Here is a 16,803-nt window from a genome sequence, read left to right as displayed (position 1 = left end):
AGTCTCACAGAAACAGAGTTCACTGTGGACCTCTGCTCAGACGGGACAGGGTCTATGGCAGCTCTGAGGTCCGGGTAGGAAGAACTCACAAACTCATCATTCATCAAGCTGAGATAAGTCAGCTGCAATTACTTTTTCATTCTTTTCAAGATTCAAAGAACTGGGAGGGAATCCAGTGAGCTTGGTCATATGCCCATCCCTTGGCTAGTGAAAGTAAGGATACCTTGATTTCCTTCCCAACAAAATGCTGCATAAAATAGAAGAGGTGTTTCCACTATCAAAAGGTGAGGAGGGGAACAGGTGTTGGTGGCCACAGATAAATCAATGTTCGTTCCACTGGGAGAGAGTGTGGAGAAAAGAGGAGGGAGCTGAGGACAGTCAACTGCATGGTGCCCACCTGTTGGAAGATTTGATGGAAAAAGGATAAAGGCAAGTTAAGGCATAGGAAGAGAGAAAATAGGCAAAGGAGTTTCCAAAAAATGGGCACACATATGAGAGTGAAATCCTGCCAAGGACTCAAAGGTGATAAAGAATGTTGAAAAACTACTGGGGTTGCCATTGGAAGCTATTGGTAACATTTGGGAGAGAAGGAGGGCCCGAGGAAGTGAGGAAGAAAAGGAGGGGAGCCCGATGATGGGGTAAGAAGATTGACCGAAGAGACCCATGGAAAAAGGGAGGCAGCATCTATTGTTTGGTGGTAAAAAGAAGGAGAGCAGCTGGGCTGTTGTTTGAAGGGGTCAGTATCACAACGACTCTCAGAACCTGGCTGTTACATCCTATTAGGTCACATATAAGTAGAAAATAATACCCAGCCCAGCACTTAGTAATGTCTTTTCTCTGAAGCTCTTGGTGAAAACTAGTGACGACAATAGCAAAGTGCAAACTGATGCTCTGGTTTAATCTGTTTCAGAAGTTACAGAAAGAGGAAATTGAATTTATTTGAAAGCCAACTTTAAAGGGAAATAAAAAGATAAATGTCTTTTCTAAGCTAAAAAAAAAAAAACCCCAAAGCAATGCAACAGTTTCAGAAACTAATTGTATAAGTGTACTGTTATTACCAGTCTCTTTTCCCCTGGTTGAAACAATCTTCCATAACAACATTTGCAACTATAATATTGTGTAACAAGCACTGTTACGGTGTAATGTCTTTTAAATAGGGGTTAGATAGGAGAGAAGTGAGTATCCATTATCTTATTATCATAACATCCGTCAGTCTTCCAGACAAAACACCATCATCCCACTGGGAGCTAAGGACGGTTTTTACTTAAACACAAGGTCATACTGTTTGGGTGCATGGGAGAGCAGTGGAGGTGGGGTGGGGGATTTTCATTTATTCCAAGGCACTCAACACTGGACTTCTTCCAAGAGAGGAAACAAGACTAAATAGATCATTTGTTTTATTCTGTTTGGGCAGTTCTTGCGTTTCTCCCAACTGTGGCTTATGGACACAAAGCCAAACTCAGAGCCTAGCTGGAGCTGGCTAAACTCCAGGTCAAAGGAATAAACAATTTGAAGCTCTATTTGCGGATTAAGGCAAGCCACACAATTGCAGGACAAAATGAAATTTCACTGTGAATGTGAAGTCGCAAAGAAACAGCCAGGTAGAAGTGTTAAATGATTTGGATTTCTCAAACAAAACCGAGGTAGAGGTAGGAAGGAAATGTGGATTGGAAGTACACATCTATGAGAAATGCATCTCAAAAAGGGTCAAATATTGGAGAATACTGGAGGAGGAACCTGCTGCTTGTGGGGACCAACTGAGGTAGGAACACAACATCTTTGGAACAGCCCCTCATGGTGGGTGTCAAAGAGCCTGGCCATTTGAGTGTCATGGAAAGTGTAGCTTGGGTCATTACTTCTGTCTCCTCTTGCTGGCATCAGGAAGGCCGGCCAACACCAGCCATGCACACTCAGTAACAAGTATAGTTGGTATTCCCAGCATATCCCACTGGCAGAATGGGTCTTTGTCTTGAATCACTTTCCTTTGGGAGACCTCATCGTTGGCCTCATCGCATGTCTAGCGAGAGAGAAGGGAACATTAGTGTCTAGGCTTACTTTAGCATATTAGTTAGCACTGCATCCACTCTGATTTCAGAATTGACAAGTCACGTACAGTATTGCTCAAAATGTTCCTTCGACACTACAGGAAAGAATGGGGAAGTGAATGTCAGTCATTAAAGTGTAGCCCAAAGAGGTAAGTCCTAAGGACTTCTAACATCTTTCATAGATGAAGAATTTGGACCCTATTTACACTCTAATTGGGAAAGCAAAAAAGGGTTGTTGTTTTTTTTTTCTTGAAAAACATTGGCTCCTTCAAGACAAGAGACTGAAACTCTTCAAAATAGTTATTTTGTGCATTTCTCTCACTGGTTTGAGTAACTTTAGTAAAAATTTAAAGTTACACATAATTAACCAAAGTGTGTGAGATAGGAATCAACGTATCAATGTTAATATCCTGATTGTGATATTATACAATGGTTTTGCAAAATGTTACCATGAGGAAGACTTGGCAAAGTGTAAAAGAAGACCTCTCTGAATCATTTCTTAACAACTGCATGCCAGCCTACAATTACCTCTATTACAAATTTTAATTTAGAAATGTGATTGAGACAGAAATGGATGCAGGGATTCTGGCACATTTTCATAATAATCTGGCTTCACCCACATTTCCCAGTTATTTCTCCAGTAGTTTCTTGAATGACTCCCTTCCATCTGGAAGAGGATACTCCCAGCTTTTCAAACACACTGAGCGAGCTCATTCACACCTGTGGGCTTTCCCCCCTCCTTTGAATTGTTCCCAGCTCCAGCCCACCCCGCCCTGACTGGACCAAGCACAATACTGTCACTGGAACAGTTCTTAGCATGTCTAAAAGTCACTTGGCTAGTAGTTCATCCACTCGTCAACAAAATTTATTGAGTAACTGCTATATGTGTGGTATGGCTCTAGGCACTAGGGATAGAGTGAGTTGGAAACAATATTGAAATTAGTTTCTCTTCCCTGGTCTCTGGGAGTATATTCCAATGAGAGAGAGTAGAAGAAAACTAGCAAGAAACAAGGTAAAAAAAAAAAAATCAATTCATGATGAGGGTTATGAAGGAAGTCATAGGTTAGAGGGGATAAAGTGACTTTATCTCAAGTGGTCAGGGGAGGCTTCCTAGGGGAGAGGACATTTGAGTTGTGACCTCAAGTGTAAGGATGCAGACAACATAGAAGATCCTGGGACAAAAAGCATTTCAGGCACAGAGAATAAGAAAGTTACCCTGTAACTGAATATAAATATTTGGTATGACTGTAAAATAATTAAACAGATGCTCATTTTTGCAGACTGTTTGCTCCTTATTTTAGGACCAAGCCTCCCATAGCCTGTTTCCCTCTATGAGAGACTGAGAACACCCTTAGGCTGGTCCAGATTTTACACTTTTCAGAGCAACCCCTTCCCCAACACACACCGTGCACACTCTGGCACGGCCACCTGCACGCCAAGGGGTGACTGCAGGCTGATCTTCCAAGTGGCTCTCATCAGTAGCTGTACCCTTAATCCAGGGCTGTGTATAGGGAGATTTACATTTCTTCCTCGCTGTTGGGGCCGTCTGCCTGCTAGCGACGATTCTACACTAACGGCTACATAAATTACTGTCATTAAAGTTGGGTCCTTGGGTCCCCAGAAACCTAACTAGAGGCAAAGGAGGAACCAACTAAGAGAGATCCAGGTAACAGAGCCCGGAGCGGGACGGTCATTTGTTGCAGGCCCCTGGGGTATGTGCCTGTCTATCGCGCACCGGGTCCCAGCAGCAGTGGTTACCGGCTGAGAAGGGCTGGGTTCCCAGGACGCTGCGGGTACCTCATGCTATCACCATAGCCAGGAATCCAGTTTTCTGGATCCCCTCGTCTGTATTTGCCTAAGGCGACTTGCCGCCGTTCCTCTGTCCCCTAGGCAGGGAGAAGTCAGCTCTAGGACACCCTGCAAAACGCCTCGAGGGGTTATCTGCCCCTTCCCGGCCGCGTCCTGGCACCGTTTCCCCATCACCCGGAGGAGTGAGCGCTGTCTCAGGGCGCCCTCTGTCTCTTCCAGGGGGCAGCCAAGACGACATGCCCTGCGTCTCAGGGACGCGGTACGAGCCCTGGTATTCCCCCCGCCACCTCACACACCCCCATCCGGGAGACCCACGTGCAGCTGGGCCCGGGCTGGCGCCGCACCTCGGGGTCTGCGCGTCTCCCCGGCGCGTTCCGGGCGCAGCCCCACGACACGGACCCCTGGCGGGGCGGCATCCGAGAAGTCGCAGGCGGAGAGGGGGCGTCCTGGAGGCCGGGCGCGGGCACGCTGCGGCCCGCGGCCACACAAAGGAGGCGGCGGGAAGGCGGGGCAAGGCGGGCCGGGGGCGGGGGCGGCAGGAAGGGGCGGGGGCCCGCGCGGCGCCGCCGATAAAGCCCCCGCCGCCGCGGCAGCCAGCTTGCGCTGTGGGGCTGCCCGGGCTGCGCGGCGTCTGCAGGCGCCACCGCTGCCTCTTTCCGGCTGTGACCCTCCTCGCCGCCGCCGCTTCGCTCCGTCCTCCGACTCCCCGCGCCGCCGAGACCAGGCTCCCGCTCCGGTTGCGGCCGCACCGCCCTCCGCGGCCGCCCCCTGGGGATCCAGCGAGCGCGGTGAGTACAGGCTGCGCGGTGAGTCCCGGGCGCGGCCGGCGCTGCCCTCGGCGGGGGACGCTCCCCGGGGCTCCGCGTGCCACCGGCCCTGCTCCCTGACCTTGCGCCCGGCCGGGAAGCTGCGGGGCCAGCGGGACCCTGGGGCGCCGACGTCGGGGAGCAGAGAACTTTCTCAGCCTCCCGCGGGCCGCCTTGGCCGGGGCTGGGTGCGCGCCGGGCATCCCGGTCCCGCCCGCCGGGAGCCCCGAGCGGGACCCGGGCAGGGCAAGGCGGGGCCGCCCCGGGGTGGCGTCCAGTGATACCCGCAGCTGGGAGCCCTGGGGCCGGCGTGGCTCCTGCCCGGCCATCCGAGCCGGCCCTGACCCTGAACCTGAGGTTTCCAGCTGCTCGCCGGCAACCCCTACCCCGGACTTAGGCTGCGCGCCGCCGGATGGGGAGAGACTGGCGCACTCTTACTTGTTACCTCTGCCTGTGCAGGGGGAGGTGACGCGCGGTGTGGGGAAAGCCTTTAACTTGGCCTCTGGCAGCCGATTTAACCCGAGCGAGCAGGTCTTTGCTATTTTCATCATCTGTAGAAACGGGAGTTGCGAGGCGGATGAGTGACTGCAGGTAAAATGAAAGTACGGTACTCAGAAATTCTGGAAGGAATTAGGCATTTAATGTGTCCACAAACTGAGCGGGGAAGGAAGGCTTCTATTACATAAGACAGCACTCCACCTTCAGGTATTATGGAAGATGCTGTTGAAGGTTTTAGTGTTTTAATGAACGAAACACATTCTTTGTGTGTGTGTCTCTGGAGAAATCTCGAATGCTGCTGTCTTGGCTTTGGCTGCTTTGCAGGGGACGTTCTTATATTTAGCATCAGCATAAAAAGGTGTTCGAAGGTGTGACTTCCTCTTTCAAGCCAAGAAGCCGTTTACTTGTCTGAATTGTTGTGGAACAATATATGTGATAATTGTGTACTTTGAAGATTGTATATCAAAACTTGAGCACAGATAACTGGAAGAAATGTCAACATTGCTAATTTGTATATCCTAAACCACACTTCGAAAATTGAAGACAGTTTCAACACTATCTGAAGGTCTAAATCAGTACTTATTTGCTATTTGCAGTATTTCAATAGAAAAATTTTTGGCTATGCAAATAAAGGTACTAACCTGAGTAATCTAAGGTTTCTTTTAACCCCCAAATTTTGATTCTTTGTTAAAATAATGTTTGAAAATATCGTACCATGCAGGGCAATTACTGAAGGTCATGAAAATGTCATCGTGTTTTATTCTAAAAACAAAAATGAATCTATGCAGAAAATTTCCGTGTCCCATGAACTTCATATTAGTTTAATTTTAAAAGTACTGTCTCCAAAAAAAACTAATTTTCACTTCCACACAAGGGTGATTAAATACCAGTCAGAGATTGTTTGAGGTGGTAGAGTTGGAAATGAGGTGGTGACCTGGCCACGTCCCTGGGTGCATCTCAGCCTTGCTGTCCTCTTCCAGCCAGTTCTTTTCCCATCGCATGGGGACTTTGGCTCTTGGGCTATTTCTCCTCCTCTAGACCTAAAGTCCATGTGGGGGACGCTCTAGATGCGCACTTCCTTGACCGTCTCAAATCCAGTGTCTTCCATGTACTCCAGCTACCAAGTCCTCTAAGTACCTCCAAGTCTTGCCCTCTCTTGAGATGCTCAACTTCTGAAAACTCTTAGTGCCTCCAACCCGCAAGCTCCTTCCTTCCGGGTTGCAAACCGGACTCCCACTGTAATCTTCAATGCAAGCGATCTCCAATGCTTTTCCTCCTGCGGGTTTGGCAGGTGACTTTGTAGCCCATTCTACCAGGAGAATAGAGGTCATAAGTATCTCCTCACGTCCTCCCCCATCTCCCCTGTACAGACTTTTCTGTGTTTACCCAGTCATCCAATAAATCTTCTTAAGCATCTACTGTGTCTGGGTACTTTGCTGGATACCCATAGGTGGTAAATAGAGCAGATCCTTGCTCGCTTGAAACTGTCATTCTTGTGGGAGAAAACCAACTAAAAGCAAACATAATATGTTGTAAAATGTATGATAAATGAATAAGGTAGAATTATAAAGAAAAATCAAGTTAGACTGAGAACTTAGAGAAATATAGAGAGATGGCCTCCTTGGGGCAGTGACTAATGTCTCCAGCTGTGTCCTGAATCCCAACTCCCAGTGCCTCTCTCTCCTTGTGAGTGTTACTCCCTTTTCTTACTTTTATCTTCAGTCTCTCCCTGTGAGCTTTTTTCTTTTTTAGTAGTATTTTAAGAATGCCTTGACCTCCCTTGTCCCTGCATCCTCAGCTCACCTGTAGTGACAACCACGTCTCTCCAGGCTTCTTAAACTGGTCTCCCCTTCCTGTTCAGCTCTTTGCAAGCTGGCCAGAGTCTCCTCAAAGTTCAAGGCCCGTGACTTCCTGAACAAGCAATCTTTTTTTTTTTAATTTTTATTAATATGCTTTAAGCTCTGGGGTACATGTGCAGAACGTGCAGGTTTGTTACATAGGTATACACGTGCCATGGTGGTTTGCTGCACCCATCAACCCATCACATTAGGTATTTCTCCTAATGCTATCCCTCCCCTACCTCACTCCCCGCCCCCCACCACAGGCCCCAGTGTGTGATGTTTCCCTCCCTGTGTCCCTGTGTTCTCATCTGAACAAGCAATCTTATGGATACCCACTAGGTTTCTCCGTGGCATTTGATGAGGTTCTTCTATTCCTTTCTGATGGTTTTTTTTTTTCACCCCTGGTTGCCACCTTCTGGTTTTCCTTATTCCTCCCTGGCATCTCTGCTACCTCTTGGGGTTACCCAGGGTTCGCTGTCATCCCTTTTGTGCTCTGTGTATTTGGGTGAACCATGTTCCCACAGCTTCGACTCTCACCAATATGAAGTGAGTCCCAGATTGGCATGTAAGCTAGCTTGAGCATGCTCCTGTGTTCCAATCAGTTACCTGCAGTCTGGTGCGCTTACCCATGCCCTTTAGGCCAAAAAAACACCCCAAAATAAATCCAAAATTGATTTTAGTTTTCACCACCCACCCCATATCCGCTTCATTGTTAGCACAGATTTGTCCGTTTTTTTTGGCAGTGGTTCCACCATTCATGGAGATGTTGGAGCAGGGGTCTCACGGTGATGCCGGGCTCCCGCACTGCCCACATGCAGGCTGTCACCAGATCCTGTTGCTTCTTCGTGCTGTGAAATTCCACAAAGGTCTGCTCTAGTCACGCTGGCCTTGCCTTGCTTTAGAGCCCAAAAGTGGCAAAATGGTGGCCGGCGTGCCACTTCTAGCAGTAGGCAGCAGTGTTGTTGGCCTGAACAAAGTATATACAACTTGAGTTAATATTTAGAAATCTGGAGATGCCACTTGGATGTATAGCTTCTCCTAAAGGCCAGAAGACCTGGATGAGGCAGTGCGCGGTGGCTCATACCTGTAATCCCAGCACTGTGGGAGGCTGAAGCAGGCGGATCACTTGAGGACAGGAGTTCGAGACCAGCCTGATCAACATGGTAAAACCGCGTCTCTACTAAAAATACAAAAATTAGCTGCGCCTATAATCCCAGCTACTCGGGAGGCTGAGGCAGGAGAATCGCTTGAACCTGGGAGGCAGAGGTTGCAGTGAGCTGAGATGGCACCACTGTACTTGAGCCTGGGTGACAGAGTGAGACTCTGTCTCAAAACAAAAACAAAAACAAAAAACAAAAACAAAACCAAAAAAACCTGGAATAGGAGGCTTACATTCCCATGTGGCAAACCTCAGCTGCTGCTGGGTTTCCAGTGCCTGAATACACTGGAGGTAGGTTGCTTTCTGGTTCCCCCAGACCTGTGACCCTTGCTTATAGTGGCGTTCTGGCTCCCATGGGCTTCAGAGCTAGAGACCCTAGGCTGAGACGATCATCGACAGCCTGGGAATGCCTAGTGCTTACTGCACAGTGTCGTGCACCTCATGTTGCATCCCTTCTAACTCTCTTCCATGTTATTGCTGGTGTGACTTTCCTCCTGCTGCCCCAAATCCAAGTCTTCTTGGGTCCCTCCTAATAAAATTCAATGGCTCCCTCTTGATCTGGGCTTAAACAACCCTGACTCTAAAGGAGTGGCCATGTCATATCACAAGTTTGGTATCTCAAGATTGAAAGATGAGCTCTCCGCTATCTTTATACAGTGTTGTACCCGAGTTTCTGAAGATGCTTTTGAGCTTCTGTAGGGTAGTTAATACAGAGTTCTAGTGTTGATGACAGTCCTGCTGTTTACAAAGCATTTCTACAAGCCTGACTACTGCCCCACTTCCTCGCAGCCCCCCTGGGTGGAGATAGGGCAGGGTCGATTCTATATCCCAAACAGCAGTGGGGAGTCTGTAAATATGGAGGCATAGGCCATCCCAGGGAGTCCCCCACCCTTGGAACATGGGGAACCTTGTTTTACATGTGGTACCCAGAGTCATACAGTGTGTTCCCGAGGTCATTTAGACGCCTTAGGGCAGAGTCTTGACCCAGAACTCAGTTCCTGTCAGCATGCAGCCAGGGAACTTTCCACAGTGCTCCATGGGCTCACCAGGCTGCTGGCCATTTGTAATGACCCAACAGAGTCAAAGTTTTCTTCACTCCCTTCCCATCTCCCTGCCTTGTCCCCTGCCTGAAACATTCTTTTCTTGCAAAACTGAACCTCCCGTAAACTGCACTGGTACCGCCCAGTGCTTTTCTGCCTTTGCTCCTTCTGTACCTCTGCCTGGAATTCCCTTTCTCCTCCTGTGTTCATTGTCTGGCTGATTTCTCCTTTTTCAAGACTGAGGCTCAAAAAGGCCTTGCTGGCAGTCACCACCCCAGCCCTCTGTGGCACATGTGCAGTGTACACACATGTCACCCCTCCCCGTGCCTACCTCAATGATGGCAGTTTTTTGTGTTGTAGCAACATGCCCTATCCAGTAGACTCTAAGCTCCAGAAAGACGTGCCTGTGTTTTAGTTTTATTTGCACCAGCGGTGGTGTGTGGCCCAAAGGCAATTAACAGATGTCTGAACTAAACCATATTCATATTTTTTGTAAGTTTACTGCATGCTTTATGGAAGAGTGTTTGTATTCCAGACTCAAAGGGGAGCTCTCTCTGCCAGACCTCCAGCCCTCATTTTGGTACTAGCAAATTTAATATATATTCTCAGACATTTTAAATTTTTGATTAACCTTGTCTTTTGAGATAAAACATTACTTAGAGAAAAGCGGAAGTCTAATATAGAAGCACTTGTGTGCCTGTGTTCACTTCAGTTATCCTCATCTGAACCTCCCTTTGGCATGGTTCTGCCCTCCTTGAGGTCTGTTGGCTGGGCTGCACTCTGCATTTCGTGGTTTTACAGGGTAGGAGAATGCATTTTGGTTTATTTCTATTAACCTTGGTGATGGTGATATATGACCTCTTGGTGACTTTTTTTTTTTTTTTTGCCATGGAACTTTTTTGGCTGGTATCGTCAATCACATTTGGTGGAAAGAGCAGGCTGGGAGAGGGTATGGGCTGCACCACCAATAGAGCGTGTAGGTTACCATCTAGAACTCAGTTTCCTTGTCTATATAATGGGTATATTGAAATAAATGATCTAAAAGGTGTCTTATTTTTAAAACCTATAAATTCTTGGCTCAGTTTCCTTTTGATGTGGCTTTCTCATAAATGTTAAGTCTAGATAAAATTTTTTCGTAAATGCATTATCCTGTGCTCGTACACCTTAAAGTTCTTGTCTCTCACTTTTTTAAGCCTATAAAATCATTCAGCATTATATTCAGAAACAGCATCATGGGCCAACATGAAGATTTAGTTTGTATTCCCACTTAGAGCATTTATAAAAATTTTAAATAAATTAGGTCCCATATACTTGAATCTTGTCAACCTGTTCTCCACACATAAATGTGCCCATCTTCTCTTTGCAAACCATCTTTCCTCATGAGTAGATTGCACGCCTAATCTGAAAACCAATGTTGGGTTTTTAAAAAATACCCTTAGATACAGAATGGAGTCAAATGCAATAAACTACATCTTTAGGTTATCTCTTGTCTGCAAGTTCCCAATTTAAGAATACTGAAAGATTAGTATGATTTTATTTCTCTTTTGAGAAATACCACCTCCCATCCAACAGGCCAAGTCTATTTCTACAGTCAGTGAGTCTTGCCTTTATTCTGCTGTTAGATTTCTAGGTCTGGATGTAAGCCCAGTCCAGGGAAGTCGGCATCCCTTCTGGGATTCTTTCTGTGCATGAGGATGGCCACTGAGCCCAAGCAATCCTCTATTTGTAATTCCACTCGTATGTTTTGGCAAACATGTCCTAGGATTCCTCCAAAGGTTGGGGTGGACACCCTAGTTCAAGATTAGATCAGGAACACCCAGGCTTTTGCCACAGTTTGACCTAAGACATTATCCTTTGCTTCAGAAGATCATTTGAGAATTGGAATTTACATCCATTGTGCCTTTCCATTTTTCTTATTTAATTCTTTGAAGAATAATAGGAGGAGACTTTAATATAAAAGAAAAAATCCCATCAAGAGTCAGAAAGGATTTCCTGTTACGGCTGCAAATCTTGGTAAACGCACTTTGTTTTTGTAAACCATGCCCCACCCCCAACCCCTAGTGAGAACTCGTAACCTGGGGAATTTCTCTTGAGAGCATACCAAAAATAGCATCAGTGCCTTCTCTTACCCCTACCCCAACTTTCGCCCTCCATGTAGTGCCAGCAAATATAGCTATAGAAAAAATAACCACTTGTTTTTATCCTAAGTTTTTATGGGCCAAATCTTGAAGGTGGATGTGGGTATGTGAAAGAGTTTAATGCCAAATACAAAGCCCACTCGGAAATGAATAAGGTGACTACAAATGAAAATGGATGTTTCTTTCTTCCTTTGGGGAAAGTGCTATGTAAATAAAGGCAATGTTTGCTTCCTCTACTAAAATTTATTTCTTCAGTTTTTAAATAAGAAATCCACTCAAGAAGTTATTCTTACTGAGGATTTGGTCACTGTTAAGATTATAGGAACTATTAACTACTGCATTATCTTTTGCTTACAAGAGAACAAACCCAAATCAAAATAACTCGGAAACAAGGCGGAGAGCTGTTGGCTGACACTGCCCACTCAAGCATGGGAGAGGTGACTCTGGCCCTGAAGATGACTGGAACCAAAGACTGAGGACTTGGAGGCTTTCTTCTCTCTCTCCTTGCCTCTCATCTCTGCTTCTGTCTGCTGATTGTGGTTGTCCTCTCCGGGACCATGACTGTAGGTAGCTCCAGGCTTACCTCCCTACAGCCTCCTCAGTGAGGAGGAAAGGGGCTTTTCAGTTAGTTCCAGCCGGTGGGGGTGGGAATCCTAGGGAGGAATTCTGATTGGCTCAGTTTCAGTCACATGATGTTCCCTGTACCAATGGCTGTGGGCAGAGGAGTGAGGTCCTATGATTGGCTGATGCTAAGTCACATGGTCACATGCTCTTCCCTATACCAATGGCTGTGGGCAGAGGAGTGAGGTCCTATGATTGGCCGATGCTAGGTCACATGGTCACATGCCCTTCTGTGTACCAATGGCTGTGGGCAGAGGAGGGAGGTTCTATGATTGGCTGAATCCCGAATCACATGGTCAATCCTTGGTTAGGAGGAAAGGGAGTGGAGAGGACCGTGCTGCCTGGCGTTCCCCAGCTGCCTTTCTTTCTGTTTTCCCCACAACGGAATCTCTATGTGGTCTCCTAGAGCCTCGTGCCTGCCTCTCAGCTAGATGCTGATATCATTCCCACTCATGTAGTTGGGAAGGAAGGGTGTGGCAGAGATAAAGGGTCCACGGTCACGCAGTATGTGGGGGTCACACAGCCTGTATGCCAAAGTGGCACACCCTGTGAATATGTAGGGTCGCACAGCCTTTATGTGTCAGTGCCAGAGCCTGGACCCGGGTCTGTAGATGTGTGAACCGTGAGCTGATACCATGGATATTCAAAGATTTACATCCCATCAATGTTTATACCTTCTTGAGAAGAAATTTGTGTCAAAGCACACTCCTCCTTTCAAGACTACCTCTTCGCCGTGCTGCGTGATAGCCCTAGTATCACAACCAAAACACATGATACAGAAAGAGGCCAGTATCTGTGTGGTACGTTTGAATCATGGTTTTATGCCTTTGGCCCCCTAGTTCCTTCCTTAGACACTTGTTTTTTTCTGGGACTGAAATCTAAAATTAGTACTGACCTTTGGATTGAGAAGGTAGAGAGATTTACACAGAGTCCAAGCGAATAACTTAAGCTGAGCTGGATAAAACTCAGCAGAATCACAGAACAAGTGTGCCATGACTTTTCAAAGATGCCTAATTGAACTCTGTTTGCGATTTAACTTCTTTTTCTAAGGTTTATAGTTACCTTTATTTCAAAATTTGTCATTTTAAAATATGTGTTTCCTCCTTTTCCTCCACTGTATAGTAATTAAGAGTGTGGAGGATTTGGAGGCCAGCGGGCTTTGGTTTGAATCTAGAGGCTACATATTGGAGGCTATGAGCCAAAGCCAAATTTCTAAACATCTCCAAGCCCATCCGTGAGTTGGGCCTAAAGGTGTTTAGGCTTAAGCGCCCCTGCAGTGTTGTGAGGATGAAGCGAAGAGTATATCTTAGGCGCTAAGCACAGTGGCAGGAATGGAGCTGACTTTCGGGACACGAGGTGGCTGTGGTTGTGGCATTGGGTAATATTTGTCACAGAAGTACAGGTGAGCACTTCTCCGAGACTCATGTCTTTCTTGTGTCTTTGGCCTGATGAATGAGTGACTTGCTCTGTGTCTTTGCATGCTTTGTTTCCAGACACCTTTCCTGCTGCACTCTCAGTGGGCAGTACTCCCCAATGATCACCTGGTCATCTGTCCTGCCCGCAGGCTTCAGGGTCTTGTGCGTTGGCCATGAAGCAAAGGAAGGCTGTTGCATGAAATAAACTCCTTCTGACTCCACCCTTGCATTTGTGAGATGTAAACAGCAGTGTTACCAAGAGGTCTTCCAGGGAACACGTTGCAGGTAGCCCTGTCATGCTGGCTGCTTTTTTCCATTAGGTTAGTTGTGAATAACGAATAAATGTCTATGCAGGGCCAGACATGTCTATGCTGGCTCACGCCTGTAATCCCAGCAGTTTGGGAGGCTGAGGTGGGCAGATCACTTGAGGCTCGGAATTCAAAAACAGCCTGAACATAGTGAAACCCTGTCTCTACTAAAAATGCAAAAAATTAGCTGGGCATGGTGACGCACGCCCGTAATCCCAGCTACTTGGGAGGCTGAGGCATGAGAATCACTTGAACCCCGGAGGCGGAAGTTGCAGTAAGCAGAATTGTGCCACTGCACTCCAGCCTGGGTAACAGAGGGAGGCTCTGTCTCAAAATAAAACAAAACAAAAAATGTCTATACAGTAGGAAAAATAATCTATTTGGTTTAATATTTAGGTCTCTGCAAGGGTAGCATCCAGAGGCTTCTCTTTTCATTCTTGTTTTTCTGACTGTGAAAAAATCATTCTACTGTGTCCAGTGATGTCCAGATACCAAGAAATAACTATTTTAAACATATGGTGAATATTGTTAAAGCACATGGTGATGGTCATTTAATTATGATTTGATTCCGTCAATATGCAAAAGAGTTCTAAGAATGTTGGGTTAACCTTAGCAAGCATTCCCAGATAGGAAATGTGTTTTCTGCTACCATTGATAGGATTTTTTAAGGATTTTACTGGCAGTTATCCACTTTGGACTTCATACAGCAGTCTGAGTATATGCCCACACCTGAGTTGTTGCTCTAACAGTGAGATTAGGGGATGCCAGGGAGAATCTGTGTGATGACTTAATTGTAAGGGAGAGCTTTCTTTCTAAAGGTGTGGATTGTTCTCTTTGAAATTTGTATACTAAAAGAATCCTATTATCTTATGCCAAACCTGTGCTAATTTCTTAATGACATGTTAGTTAAAATAACAATTTGGAGGATTGGCTAAGGATGCCACAGTATTCATAATAAACCTGTTCTTGTGCAGCAAGGTGGTAAATCATGAATATCATAGTTCTGATCATACTAATTTGAATTAATTTAGCATAGTGGAAAGTATGAAGACATAGTTTTTCCAATGCATATGTCACTTCTTAGCCTAAAATTTCTATGAGTGGGGCAAGTACATTTTTTACATGTACAGTGGCAAAATTATGCTTGTGTACTGCTCTCTACCTTGTGTTCTGGTTCTGCGTGTGTTTTCTCTGCCCTGTTAGGAACCTGCAAGTGGAGTATCTTATTCTTTTGGGCTCCTCCCACCATAGCTGGCACAGAGGAGCCCAAAAAGTACTTCCAAGGGGAGAGGGAAGTGGAAAATTATGCATCATCAGTGTGTCAAGTACTATTAGGCATCTTTTATACACGATCCTGTTGAATCCTAACAACCCTTGTAAGGTAGAAATCATTCCTGGTTTATAGGTGAGAAAAATGAGATTCAGGTGTGTAGAACACCCGGCTCCGATTCCCACTGATGGGATATAGACTCCGGGTCTGTGTCTCTCTGTGGTGGACACTTTGGATCCTGAAACACTATCTTCAGGAATGATTGAGGCTAAGCCATGTGGCTGAGCAGTGATGCACGGCCTCACAGATTGAAGGTCAGAGCATTGCTGGGCAGAGGATGAGTTTAGAGGTCAAACAAACTTGGTTTCAAACCCCAGGTCCACACTTAGTAGTGTGTGGCTTTAGGCAAAATACTTCCCTCTCTGTGCTTTATTTCCATAGCTAGAGAATAGAGAATGATGAGGATATTACCCTCCTTGCAGAGAAAGATCACAGTGTCCCCAATTAACATGCAGGGAAATGGGAAATAGGAAATACAGTGACTCGAGTCGCTTGGCAAAGGCAGGGCTGTGGCAGGTTGAGAATTCACGTCTTTGACTCCTGTCACCTGTTACCTCTCCAGATGCCAAGTCTGGGTACAGTTTGATGACAGAACTGCCATCAGCTGCCACTCACCCTTGGTTAGCCCTTAGCGGCCCACATAACTTGGTGGCTCTTACAACCCGATCCTAGAGTCCCATGGCTGATTCATGCTCTTTTTCTCTATTGTGTCGTCTCTGTATTCACTCCTGTGTTCTCGAGGAAGATTCATTCTAGAGGGTAAAAGAGAGTCCACAAGACTTGTTCTTAATGTATACACCCCACACAGGACAAGAAGGAAGTTGAAGGTGGCAGCCTATTGTATTTGGGTGACGTGCAGCTGAAGAGCTAGTTTTTGAGCACTTACTCTGTAATAGGTGCTTAGAGGGGCACAGAAGTATCTGCAAAACAGGCCAATCTTTGAGGGGTTTATCTATTTAGGTAGAAAGGGCACATCCATGATATTTAATAACAATTTGAGATAGTCTAGAACAGTGGCATATGGTGTGGGGGAGGGGGAGGCAATCAGGGAGCATTGTCTGTAGAGGATCTGAAAGCAAAAATGAAATTACCTCAGTTTTTTTTATTATCATGGTGATAAAATATCCCTCCACCAGACCCAACCACTTCTACCACTCCCACCTTGTCCCTAAGTCCTGTACTGGATCAATAATCAGCTGCCAAAATGAGTTGATACCAGTGACATGTTTGGGAGGTCAAGCTGGCAGTGGTCAGTGTGGACTGAACTGTTGGGGAAGGCTGCGTGGAAGTCCCCTCCCCTCCCTCTCAGTTAGGACAGGACACCAGGAGAGCAGTCTGTGACCCTGAAGACTGCAGCAGTCCCTGATGCCCATGCGAGCCGTGGGCCAGGAAAGTGCTTTCTGTGCATTGCCTCACCACGTGAGAGGCTGGTAGCCCAAGATGGTTCTGTAGCTGAGGAATCTGGGTGAGCGACAGGTGTCCTCCTATGCGAGATTAGGGGAGTAACGCCCAGCTTTTCAGACAGCCAGCCAGCAGGGGGGCTCAGTAGTGCTAATGCCAAGCCCTTCATGCAGAGAAGTGACTTAAGTGTCAGTCACTACTTTGTGCCAGAGGTAAATCTCTCTGCAGAGGGAAATGTTGGCACATAGCTGATAAACACCAGTGTCTAGGTAGCCCTCCTGGGCACAACCGTCCTCATTTTTTCTTTTACTTGACTCTCCACTAAATCCTTTTTGCCCGAAACTTTGTAGAATTGGTATTTATTGATTTGTATCAGCTAAGAGTTGGCTATT

At 46.4% G+C, this 16,803-nt stretch overlaps 1 protein-coding gene across 1 annotated transcript in view; it reads left to right on the top strand.

Annotated features, from left to right (window-relative positions):
- Positions 1 to 4,528: 4,528 nt before the first annotated feature.
- The window catches only part of SERPINE2 (serpin family E member 2), a 64,041-nt gene continuing 51,766 nt past the window's right edge, over positions 4,529 to 16,803 (top strand). Inside the window, exon 1 of the mRNA XM_003309479.6 lies at positions 4,529 to 4,642. The gene's annotated coding sequence lies outside the window, so the exon portion shown is untranslated. The remainder of the gene's footprint in view (positions 4,643 to 16,803) is intronic.

This window comes from Pan troglodytes, chromosome 13 (assembly GCF_028858775.2).
Source record: "Pan troglodytes isolate AG18354 chromosome 13, NHGRI_mPanTro3-v2.0_pri, whole genome shotgun sequence".
Lineage (NCBI taxonomy): Eukaryota > Metazoa > Chordata > Mammalia > Primates > Hominidae > Pan > Pan troglodytes.
The sequence above is the reverse complement of the archived record's forward strand: the minus strand, read 5'-3'. Positions and strand labels throughout refer to the sequence as shown.